Source organism: Crotalus tigris, unplaced genomic scaffold (assembly GCF_016545835.1).
Source record: "Crotalus tigris isolate CLP2741 ecotype Arizona unplaced genomic scaffold, ASM1654583v1 scf7180000017631.5181431, whole genome shotgun sequence".
NCBI classification, from domain to species: domain Eukaryota; kingdom Metazoa; phylum Chordata; class Lepidosauria; order Squamata; family Viperidae; genus Crotalus; species Crotalus tigris.
Window position 1 is genome coordinate 217,302 of NW_024096525.1, and position 13,191 is coordinate 230,492.

Below are 13,191 nucleotides of genomic sequence, written 5' to 3' on the forward strand. Positions count from 1 at the left end.
CTGCTGACAAACACTGGCACTAAGATCAGTAAGGTTGCTTCCAGTATCAGAACAAATGATGTTGGGATTGTGAAGGATGGAGTAAACAGACTGAACAACACAGCCAACTCATATTTGACCTGTCTGTTGTGTAGCTGGAATATAGCAAGTTCAGGGACCCTGAAGTATTGATAATGGTTTACAATTCTGTTAATTGCTTACAGCGGAAAACTATTTTTTTTTGGTTTGTTTGTTTTTTTTGCTTTCAGGTACCTTCTACCTAGACGTATTGTGAATGTGAAGATATTTTAAACATGTTCTCTTTCATTTCATAACTATCTAATAAATTATCTGGCATACTCATAAATCCCTTCATTATTTTCCTACATCTATAACCCTTGCAAGCTATTTCACTGTAGATGTAGATGAGACTCTCAAAAAGATTAATTTTAATTTACTTTTAGTCTCTCCTTGCTGTGTTCAAGGTAATGCAGTACTTGAAAATATTACATTATTAGAGGCATTCTTTGTTCCTGAAGAAGGTCAGACCATAAACAACTCTGACCTCTCTCCAAATGATTGCCTTGCTCCAAACAGGAAGGAAAAATGAGACTGTGTGTTTATGTCTTGGCAATTGTTGTAGGCCTCTTTAAAGAACGGAGACATACCACAGATAGTAACAGGAAGATGATTGAACAGTTTAAATACTTAAATATGGTAGTGGAAGGATTTATAATAGCCTCTATTTCTTCGATGCATCTACTTGCTACTGACACATACCACGAAAACTAACAAATGGGTAGCAGGTAGTTAAAATTATGTCTCGGCTAAGAGGGAGACAAATTTATTTTCAGCAATGCATCTTTTTGTGGAGTTTTTTTTTTTTTTTTTTTTTGAAAATGGGAAAGATAATGTTGACCTCATCTCAATTGGCTTCAAGACATTACCTAGTACTGACTGACTACAGAAAGTAAGGCTAACATCAGGCTCCCTAAACACTGTTTAAGAGTTAAGGCAGGGGTGTCAAACTGCTGGCCCATGGGCCGGTTTCATCATATCGGAGCTGCACCCACCTCATTGCCGGCAATGGCGAAAAAGCTCTGATACGTCGCACGACGTCACGTGACGTTGTGAGTTTGACATGCCTGAGTTAAGGTATGCTCCCATCAGCTGGATGTTCAAAGTGATTACAGTGAGAAAATCTGAATACCTATTAGTATATACAGGGGGCCTTACCTTCTGCAGATATTATGGAATTGACTTCAAGGGAGAGGAATTATCTGAAAATTGGAAGAAAGTAGGAATACCTTAGATCTAGTTCTGGACAACAAACATCTTGAGTCAGCAGTCTCAATGGCTGAATAGCTATTTATGTCACTAACAACATGAGGCAGGTGATTTGAAATCTTTAGATCTAGAATACATTTTTCTCTGGGTTAATTGCAATATTCTAAGATGTTTAAAATAATTGAAAAAAAAACCAAGCTCATTGTTAGATCCAATGAGGAGTACATGAGACTTGCCCCATCGAATAACCTAATTATTTATTTGTTGGTTTGTTTAATTCAGTTTATGTGGCTGTACATCTCACAAAGCAAATCCAATTTACCAATTTTATTTTATTAATACATATTATTATAGAACATTCATATTTTTCAGTAATATAGAAGATATCATCAACATATAATAATGGTAAATATTCAATGTCAGAATACTTTATACCATTCTGTAACTATTCTTTATTGAGGGCTTAATGGGAATTAATTTTCAGTTTTGGAGATGAGCTTTAGGTAATTCTGATGCGTATTATTTTGCATAGGTACTCAAAAGCTGCAAATTATCTTCCAAATGTTTTAAATCTTTATTTTTCATATGCAAATAATATGCTTTTGAACAATCCCATATAACCAGGAGCTTTTTGATTTGTATGTGTTTACAAATCAAGACTATGAAGCAGTTGACGTGATGTGCCGGTGCCTGGAAGATGTGAGGGTCTGGATAGGGGTGAACAGGCTTAGACTCAACCCTGACAAGACCGAGTGGCTCTGGGTCTTGCCCCCCAAGGGTCATCCTGATGGTCCATCATTAGTCCTTGGGGGGGGGTAAATTTACCTCCCTCAGTGCAGGCACGCAACTTGGGTGTCCTCCTGGACTCACAGCTAAATTTGGAACAACATCTATCGGCTGTGGCCAGGGGGACCTTTGCCCAGGTTCGCCTGGTGCACCAGTTGCGGCCTTATTTGGACCGGGAGGCTCTACTCACGGTCACTCATGCCCTTGTCACCTCAAGACTGGATTACTGTAATGCGCTCTACATGGGGCTACCCTTGAAGAGCGTTCGGAGGCTGCAGTTGGTTCAGAATGCAGCCGTGAGAGTGATTATGGGTGCACCAAGGTACACCCACGTGTCGCCTATCCTCTGCGAGCTGCACTGGCTTCCTGTGGGTCTCCAGACACAATTCAAGGTGTTGGTTATCACCTTTAAAGCCCTTCATGGCTTAGGACCAGGTTACTTACAGGACCGCATACTGCCGCATAGTTCCCAGAGACCGGTGAGGTCCCACAGATTGGGCCTCCTTCAGGTCCCGTCAGCCAGACAATGTCGGCTGGCGGGCCCTTGGGGAAGGGCTTTTTCTGTGGTGGCTCCGACCTGGTGGAATCAACTTCTCCCCGAGATTCGAACTACTCGCACCTTGCTAGTCTTTGAGAAAGCCATTAAAACTCTCCTGTTCCGGCAGGCCTGGGGTTGATGTCCTCGGGGGTGCCGGGATACGATTGGGACATGCTGTATGAATGCACTTGTTTTATTGTTATATTTATTGTTTTATTGAGTCTCTAGGGATTGGGCGGCATATAAATTATATATATATATATATATATATATATATATATATATATATATATATATCCCCAAAACTTTGTTTAATCTCTTATAAAAAGTGGATCATTTAATAATGATGTATGTAGCACAATCTTGAGAAAGACATGACTTGTTTTAAATCAGAAGTGATTATTATTAACTTGTTTAATAACAATATTAAAATATTTTGTTTATTTTGTTCCACTACTGAGTTTGAAGATTTGGTAACCATAATTACGATACAGCAGATTATGTAGTTCCATGAATATATTCTTTAACACTTTCTAGATAAAATATAAATTTCTTGCAGAAAGCTACAAGTTTCTTGTAAAAGAACAAACAAAACCTAAACAAAATTCAATCTTTCAATTATTCAATTTAGTAAGTATCCATATCTTCCTGGAAGACATCTAAAGCCTTTTAGATTCTAGGAAATACTAAAGATGACATAAGTGAAACACTGCATATAAAAAATCCTAATCTCCATATTTTCATGTCTTAAGAGAAAAAAATAATTTAAGTGAGGCAATTTTTAAAAAATCAAAACGAAAAAACTGAAAAGTCATAAATAGAAAAAATATTGAAGAGAAACTTTAAAATAATGAAGGACTTTACACAACAAATGAAAAAAAAATTCAAAGCAAAACCTAAAAGAGAATCTTCAAATTGTAACAAAATTAATTCTCTAGGGATTTCTGGAAAATAATGTGTTGGAAATACTGCTTAAGAACGCATCGCTTCTTAGAAATAGTATTGTACAGCTTTAGTTACTATAAGAAAGACCATCCTGTTTGTTGCAAGTTATGTTTCTGTTTTGGGACAAAGACAGGAAAGAGTATATGTGATTAATGGCCTTTTGGGCAGCATTAACTTTTTTTGGGGGGGGGGCGGTATTGTTCACTAGGAGTATCTTGTTTCTCTGTAATGTTTCTTTGTGCCAGCATGCTTATTGACTATAGTTTGTTTTATTGTGCATACAAAAATAAGAAACATATTATAAGTTAAAAATTGTACGAAAAAATAACAATCTAACTACAAATAGTCTCAAAGGTATTGCTTAACTCATATACAAACTACTGAGTGGGCCCACTCCTTTATAGAAATGCGCTCTTCACTAGCTCCTGAGCTTTGAGTGTGTACTTCTGGTTGTAAACCATACTATCGCTCAACTATATTCCCAGGTAAACTGTGCAGAGGTTGTTAGTGATAGTTCCTTATACTGATTGCTTTCTGTATTTCATCAATCATATTAGGACAGTATGATTTTGCACAGCTTTGGATTTCATACCCTTCTTGTTTGCCATGGAATCCTAATGTGTTTTAGATGGGGTGAATTAATGTGAATGATCATGATAAATGGTTATCTGAACCATTATCTGGACCAACCTGACAAAGAAACAAGGAAATAATTTTGCTTTTGTTTTTGCTAATTAGGATGGAACTTATCTGTACATTTCGGCTGTATAATTATCTTGCAGGAGTGGTGATACTGATGAATCCTGAAGGATAACACTGGCTTTTTCCCATCATTAAAATCATGAGCTCTGTTGGTGCTCTGGTTGATCTGTGCCATTCAGATGATTGACATAGCCGTCTTAAGGATCCTCTGTTGGTTTGAATTTTATTTTCAAATATAAAATGATAAAGTGCCTCAGTGATAATTGAAGAAAACATACTCAAAAACTATTAAACATGCAGTACATAAGTATGGCATGATGGATCAATGGATGAATGCTAGCTAGCTACTAGCTAGCTACATACATACATACATACATATATTCAAAATTTTGTGGCTGATAAAGAGTTAGTGGGAGACTAGTATAGCTATTTTAAGCTATATATCTTATCTGTTGGGTGAGGCACCTGGTCTACCAAATATAAATCAGTCTGTTCTGTGTTTAGCTCCACTCTAGGAGCATGTTTTGCAGGCAGACTCACATACTGTGAACACTATAGATTCAAAATTTTGTGGCTGACAAAATTGACTAGCTGATGAGGACTAATGAGCCTGAAATAGCTATAGTAGTCAGCCACAAAAGTTTGAATATATATATATATATATATATATATATATATATATATATATATATATATATATACAGTAGATATAGATATAGATAGATATAGATATAGATAGATATAGATATATAGATATAGATAGATATAGATAGATATATAGATATAGATAGATATATAGATAGACAGACAGACAGACAGACAGTAGATAGATTCTGTTTATGAAAATTAGAGCTTATGTTAAAACTGAATCCATAGCTATAAGACTCAGAAACATATTTCTACTTTAACTGCACAATCCAAATTGCTTATTTTGACCTACAAGGTCCTATATATTTTGAGGTTAGAATGTCTAAAGGTCCACTTCCTTCCATTTGAATTTACTCTATAATTTAAAGTTATGATTTAAAGCCATGTTTCATGTCCCATTAGCTAAAGAAACTATGTTGGTGGTTACAAGGAAGAGGACCTTTGGGCCAGGTTCTCTTCCCCAAACAGGTGAGAGTTGCCCCCTCCCTATTTTGCTTGATACATGAAATCTTACATGTTTAAAAAGTCCAAAGAACCTGAAGAGAAGAGGCAAGAATTAGAATTTTATGTAACCGTCTGTTCTAGCTAGCAGTCATCTGGATTTTTTTCAGCCCAGCTAAAGTAATCCTACCATGAATTTCACTCACTAAAATTGCATATATAATTTAGTTCATTACAATCTTATAGCTTTAGAGATAAAAATATTCAAAAATTTGATAAAATTACCAATGCACTTTTTTCATTTTCTTTTGGTTATTCATTCTTCATTGATTTCTTATTTGTTTTAAGTAGAATGATAGCCAGCTTAACAGTTTGCTTTTGTTAATATTTATAGAAATAAATATCTCTTTATAGAGGTGACTGACATGGCAACAATTGACAAATAAATAAATAAATAAATAAGGGTTACACAACCATGACCTGGATGACTGAGAATCTCCATAGACGCAAGGGTTACACAGGTTATTTTTGTATGGAAGATAATTATTAATTATTGCATAAGGGTATGCATGGCACATTAGTTAATTCAAATCATTTTCGGACACAGACATTTTAATGAGGAATTACTGATAGGTCTCCCAGTTCTACAATTAGTATTTTTCTTTCAACAAAGCTCTGCATGCAGTCAAACAGAAATGTCTAATTGCCCTGCTTAGAATTCAACAGACATTCACATCCAACATTTATACTAATGAGTGCATTCCCAACATTTATCTATTATGCTGTTTGTTCCAATTAAAGGCTAAAGCTTCTCCAAAGTACTATTAACAAAAAATAAAGATAAAACTGATGAAAAACTGTTTTTAATTGTACCAAGTTAGAATGCGAATAATGCTGGGATAATATACTATATATTCAGTGGTTGGATTCAACCAGTTTGCACCACTTCGGCAGAACCGGTAGCTAATTTTTTGTTGCCCAGGCCCAGAATGGACTTCCAGAACCAGCATCCACACAGAGAACCGGTTGTTCACATATTTGAATCTCACTACTGTGTACATCTCTAGATCATGATTTTTTCCCCTTGATTATTTGGTTTTGCTGTATGAAGAAGAGAGTTGACATGGATGGATGGCAGAGACCATGATTCAGAGATGGGAGAAGAATGATCAGAAAGGAAGCAAATGGGAAGAACACAACTAGAAATATTCAAGGAAGCTAACATGTTTTTGCTCTCCTGATAGTTGTTGCCAATAAATTGATCAGTATAAAGGATTATGGGATTGTCCCTTATAGTTTGTGGTCATCTAAAGATTTCACTATTCAGCATGTAGAAACTACTAGTACTAAGATTGTATACATTATTGTATTACCGTGCATCAGTTATATGATGAACCAGTTACATACTAATGCACACTTGTGTTCTACGAACACACTTTATTGATCCCTAAGGATAGTCAAATCTATTAACGAAATCTGTTTACCCACAGAGCACTCTTGCATTTGTGACATCACAGGGAGCTTCTTCTTTCCCACTAAAATTATATTAAAAAAGTAGAATCAAATAAGGAAAATCAGCTTCTTTGACTGTTCCAGTGACCATGATAAGGATTTTCTTTTTATTTTCTTTTTGTGACAGTAGCAGTGTGCCTGCAAAAACATTTAATTTTTTTTTACTGGGTGGGGTGATTTCCCAAAAAACTAAGGAATTTCTCCAAGAACTTACCATTGTTTTGAGAGAATTTTCATACATACACACATACACAAAACACACCCCACACAAACACAAACGCAATTGACCAAAAAACCAAGTCCAGTCCAAAAATGCTAGATAATACCTGGAAGCTAAATCAGCCATTAACAGGCATATCGAGCTAAATAACATATGCATACAGTATATCAAAATGACATCTTACTTAAACAAGGAATGATGGTTTTCTATTGGGAATAAGGGTCTAAAACTCCATATTGCCACCTCTTGTCTTTGTGCTAATGGTCACATTTTTGACTATCAGTCATATTTTAGACTCATTTCAAATACATTAAAATGCTACACGGTTTCCTCATCACTTTTATCATCATTGATTGCAGGGAATGGGGATGCTCAGAATGTGACTTTCAGATAAACCATCAGAAATAGTATAACTTTATAGAAAGCGATAGGTGCCTTGCTGGGACTAGAGACAGTTTTTCAAAGAAAAGTTAGACAGAAATCTGTTCTAGAAGAGCCAGCCATCCCTATCCTAAAACTCAGGAAGCAGCTGCTTCTGTTGAAAATTGCCAGGACAAGGCAACATTCATCCTCATTGACCCAGATTAGATGTTGTCTCCTCAGATTACCCTCATCATCTCAGGCATGGTGGAGGAAATGGGCTCCACCAACACCAGTTTTGGAACAGGATGGATTAAGGGAAGTTGCCCTCTTATCTTGTCTCTCACTGTCCAAAGCAGTGTCGCTATCTCTCACATCCATTTTAGTTCTGTATTTTATTTCTTTATTTAATTTGTATCCCACCTTTATTATTTTTGCAAACAACTCAGGGTGGCAAACATCCCAACACATCTTCCCTGTCCTATTTTCCTCACAACAACAGCCCTGTGAGGTGGGATGGATTGAGAGAGTGCGACTGGCCCCAAATTACCCTTCTGGCTTTCCTGGATAGGCACAGTCTCTTGCTTTCTAGCCTGGTGCCTTAACCTCTAGACTAAACTGGCTATGATCAGATTGTATTGTATTATATGATACACATGATTGCATGATCTCTTGCTATTCTTTACATGTCATCTGTAATGGAATCCTTCTCTGGGTGATTTGAGATGAATTTGCAGGGTAGCTTCTTCAATAACAAGAAGCTTTTCTTCTCTTTGTCAGGCTGATGACACAAGGACAAAAGATGTTCACCTCAGTCTGATATTACAAACACATTTTTGGTCTGACCGAATTCTTGACTCTTATTCTGACTGGCTAATTAAAGCAGCCAAATTGGAACTGGCCTCAGAATCAAGATAAATTTCTCCTTAAACTAGGACAAAGGTTCTGTACTTATATGAAAAGAAAACCCTGTCTTGACCCACAAAAAAGTCAGTCTCGTATAACCCATTCACGTCCTTTTACAAAGGAGCAACACCTAGCTTGCAGCATGTCCTGATTTGAAAATGTTACCCTTGAAAATGTCTAATTGCAGTTAGCACAAAATGTAGCAGTTAGGCTGCTGACTGATGCCCAATACATGGGTCATAGGATTCCTGTACTGAAATATTCACACTGGCTGCTTGTTTACTATTGGACACAATTAAAGGTGTTTGCATACACTCATGAAGCCATAAACAGCTTGGAGCCACAGTTTTGGTGGGGCAGCTTTTCTTACAATGAGCCTAATTCTTTGGTTTCATAGGAGAGGCCCTTCTGAAGTAACTCCCACTGTTCACTCTGGAGCATACAGAAAAGCTTTTAATCCTTGGCTTTTTAATATTTAGCTTTTATCCAAACTTTAAATTGGGTTATTGATGTTTTGTTTACAGTTCGTATTTCTTATTGTTATAGGCCACTCTGATTATCAGATGGATAAAAATTGATTGTTGTTGTTGTTTATTCCTAACAATCATCAAGATCAGAGGTGAGCAATACGTTTTCCCACAGGGTTACATGGGAAACTGGGACTTTTGTGGAGGACTGAACTAATAGGGCTGCCCCCATTGCTGTCCACACTGCAGCCACTGCTGCAGGCCATATAAAAATAGCTAAAGGGCTGGATGTGGCCTGTGGGTAGTTGAATATCCAGGTATGACCTAGATAGATTTTCTCCATGATGATCTGTCCCTAACCTGGTCCTTCAGAAATTCCAATGGTGGACTCACGGCTACTGTAACTTGCAGTATAGCTTGGTTAAAACTTTGACAGGATCTTTCTATTGCTTGGAATATTTCAGTGAGTATTCCATCCGTTTCTGTAAACCTTCCAACTTGATAATAATCAGGGAGTGGATCTAACTTCATTTCCTAGCACTAGACGTTCCTGCAAGTTGGGAAAAAATCTAAGGTATTTTAGATATTGACATCTCTATTGTACAGAATTTCAAAATACTCCTTCCTTTGCTTGATTTCTTTGTTACTGTCAGTCCATTGGAGTCTTTTAGCATACCAGCTTAAGGTTGGATAGATATTGGAGGGCAAATATCTAAAGACCTAATAATTGGGTAATCTCCCCATATTTCTGAATGCTTATTTTTTTTTAATCTACATTTTCTAAAAAGAAAAAGACTTAACTAGTTATATTTCTGGGCAGCAAATACTATTATATGATTTAGGAACAAAATAAAATTGGCTGAAATAACAATAGCACTTAGACTTATATTACCGCTTCACACTGCTTTACAGCCCTCTCTAAGCAGCCTGTTGCCCCCCAACAATCTAGGTCCTCATTTTACCGACCTCAGAAGGATGGAAGGCTGAGTCAATCTTGAGCTGGTCAGGATCGAACTCCTGACAGTGAGCAGTGAGTTAGCCTGCAATACTACATTCTAACCAGTAATGGGATTCAGCCAGTTCGCACCACTTTGGCAGAACCGGTAGCTAATTTTTTGTTGCCCAGGCCCAGAATGGACTTCTGGAAGCAACATCCACACAGAGAACCAATTGTTCACATATTTGAATCCCACCACTGATTCTAACAACTGCGCCATGAAATCTTGCTCATGAAAAAATAGATATTGAGTTATTTTTAATTTTGAAAAAAAAATGGAGAAGTGGAATCCTGTGTGCACTGGAAAAGCAACGCAGCGTTGTTTCAGTTTTGAAAATATTCCTTGCTTTAAAATGACAGTTTTGTAAAACAGCTTTCTTTAGCAGAATTTATTGAGATTGTTGTCATCAATAATAATAAACAATAAATACAAGAATTAGTAATCCTTTTGGGGATGATTCCTTACAGTGGATTATGGCACACTGTAATGTTCAAAATTAATAATCAAAAAGTCGCTAATAACAAATACAATAATTAACCCTAAACAATGTCTAAAAGATTATAAAAACAATAGATAAAATCTCAGAAATGTAACAGTTTAAATTCAGGCTGTTTTTTTTTTTTTTAAAGTCTTATTATCTTCCTTAAGGATAACAGAAAAAGAGGCTGTGGACAAGACCAGCCATTCTGTGAAAAGATGAGCCTTTCCTTTTTCTCTGTTAACATTGGCCTGCACTGAAAAGTCTCTCTTGTGGGTTGGTTGTTCCCATTTAGAAAAAGAAAATTATTTCATTTTTTTTTCAATTTGTATAGTTGCTCATCTCACCTATGTGATTCTGGGTGGCTCACATAATTTAAAACAATTAAAAATATAGCCAATAAACAAAAATCCAAAAAGTAGGTTAAGATGACCAAAAGCATATACGTGGTCAATATGAACCCACAAGATCTTCAGGGCCAAAACTCCTAGCACTCAAATCTCAGCTGCAAATAATTACTTTTCTCAACTTTGGTTCTGCTCTTCCTGTCTTTCAGGAGTGGCATTATAATAAAATACTGGTGAATATCTGGCATACTTGATAAATAACATCTTAACTAGAGCAGTGCTGATGAGGCAAGAGATGTTAACCTATACTTAATTTCCATGGATTGTGTAGAACAGCCCCCACACAATTCTCCTTTAATCTTGCAGCTGTTGGACAAAGGGAACAGTGACTTGTTAGTGCTGTCCAGATTCGAGAATGTTTTTTGTTGAGCCAGACAAGCACATCTGTGTCAGTCCATTGGCACCCAGACATCTGTTACACAGAGTGAACAAGTGCTTAAATTAATGCATTGCTTGGCTGACATAAAGTTGCAGTGCGCTGCCCAAATTTTGTTTGCTGTTATCACCTCTCATTCTTTTTGATCAGAATGTTGCCATATGTTTTCCCAGGCACAGCTGACAAAGTAAATCTCCTTATAGTTCTTTTTTTTTCTTTCAATCTTTCTTCCAGTTTTATCCCTTGTATAAGGGAACAATGATAGCATTCCAGCCAAAGATGCAAGCCTTATCACATAAATTAATCAAGCTGAATGATGTGAGTAACCCATATTTATATTTTTAAATCTTTTTAATTTACACCATCTACATTTGCGTTCCTCTGTTTTTCAACATTGTCATAGCATTTGTAACATCTTTTTCATCCTTCTGCTTTTTGAGTACCAACGTTTATGGTGTTCATTTAATTTTACCCTTCATTATATTTTTCCCTTACAAATCTCTGAAATACTTTCGACATTCTCTCACTTTAGTTTCATCCCAAATCACACCATTAAATTTTGTTTTGGATTCTGTCCACCCTGCTAGAATCTCTTTGTTTCTTTTCACCTCCTTCCAAAATACTTTTCTATTTCCATCAAAATCACTCTTTTAATCTTGACTGTTCTCCTTGATTACTTTGCTTTCTAAACATTTTCTGCAAAATCTCTCATCACATTTGTTTGGAGTCCTTATATGAATTATTTTGTGCATCCATAGCCTCCTTCCCTTCATCGGTCCACCAAGCATCTTTTCCCATACCATTCTGTGTCACTTGATAAACATACAAATAATACTTTACAAACAATTTCTACACCGTCTTTCCTTACGTTCACTTTCTATTCATTCTATTTAAACATTAACTTCTCTTCTAATATTTTTACACACAGAGTTTGTAGATTTATTGCAGTCATTCTCCATTCTTTATAGTTCTTTCACTTTCTTTTTTTTTTTTTCATGTTCATTGACTTGCCAGGTCAATAAGGCCTTCCTCACTGCCGATTTGATTACTGCAGAGAAAGCTGACTTAGCATGTATCATAGAGGCCTGGCTGGGGCCAGAGGGAAAGGCTATGTATCAGGTGTGGCACCAGCCTAGACTGCAGGGGAAGGGAGATGGTGTGGTTATTGTTATCCAAGAGTCTATGATTGCGCAGCTCCACAATTGCTCTTTGTGAGATCCTTTTTCTTAGACTGGGTTCCAGGGACCCTTTGGGATTACTGATATTGTACCAGTCTCCCTGCTACTGCTGTCAATGCTGCTAACATTGGATGTTCTTGCTTTGACAGAGTTTCATCTTTCGGAACCATGACAACTGCCTTAGCTCCTGGATTGCAAGGTTTGCAGTGGAATTTTCTAGGATTATGATTCTGGGGGACTTCAACCTGCCTTCCCTGAAGGTGGGGTTGGAGGTAGCTTGGGAGATCACAGAAACCATGTCCATGGCCTGTGCCAGGTCATCCAAGGCCTGACTAGGAATAGTGGTCAAACACCTGATTTGCTGTATTGGATTGTACTTATGTAGCGTTTGGGAAATATATGAAAATTATTATGTACTGGAATTGAAAAAATGATGACTGTTTAGATTGGGATGTTTTTAATAATTTATGGAATGTTTTAAATTACTAGGATGGATTTCTTGTATGACAACAGACATGATAAGGCATGATAAGTAATTGGAGAAAATTTGAATTTTGTTTAATGAATTTGAATGAATTAAGGTTTAATATTATTTCGTTATTTTAAAGACATGGATTGACTTTGGAATTACATATATATAGGGCTGATCAATATTTTATTGCTATTAGGATATCTATTGTGTAGTGGAAGAAGAAATAAATGAGATTGGTGATAAAATGAGGGATGCGAGAGATTAAGAATTAAAATGGATAATTTTTTGTTTTAAATTTAAACTATTGTAATTGTAAACTGATAAAGTTATAATACAGGTTTAATAGTGATGGAAATTTAAAATAGAAATGGAATATTTAAATGTATCATGTTAATTGAGGGGAATAGAGAGGGGATAGTGAAATTTATTGAGTTGTGTTGTTTATGTATATTTTTACCTTTGAATGTTTGACCACCCAACCACCACGGTGG

At 36.3% G+C, this 13,191-nt stretch overlaps 1 long non-coding RNA gene across 1 annotated transcript; it reads left to right on the forward strand.

The window, feature by feature from the left end:
* The first annotated feature begins 5,059 nt into the window (after nt 1-5,059).
* On the forward strand, nt 5,060-12,967 carry LOC120304187. The gene is made up of 3 exons (XR_005555656.1): nt 5,060-8,943; nt 11,285-11,368; nt 12,378-12,967. It is a non-coding gene; the product is annotated as an uncharacterized LOC120304187 (long non-coding RNA).
* The last annotated feature ends 224 nt before the right edge of the window (nt 12,968-13,191 follow it).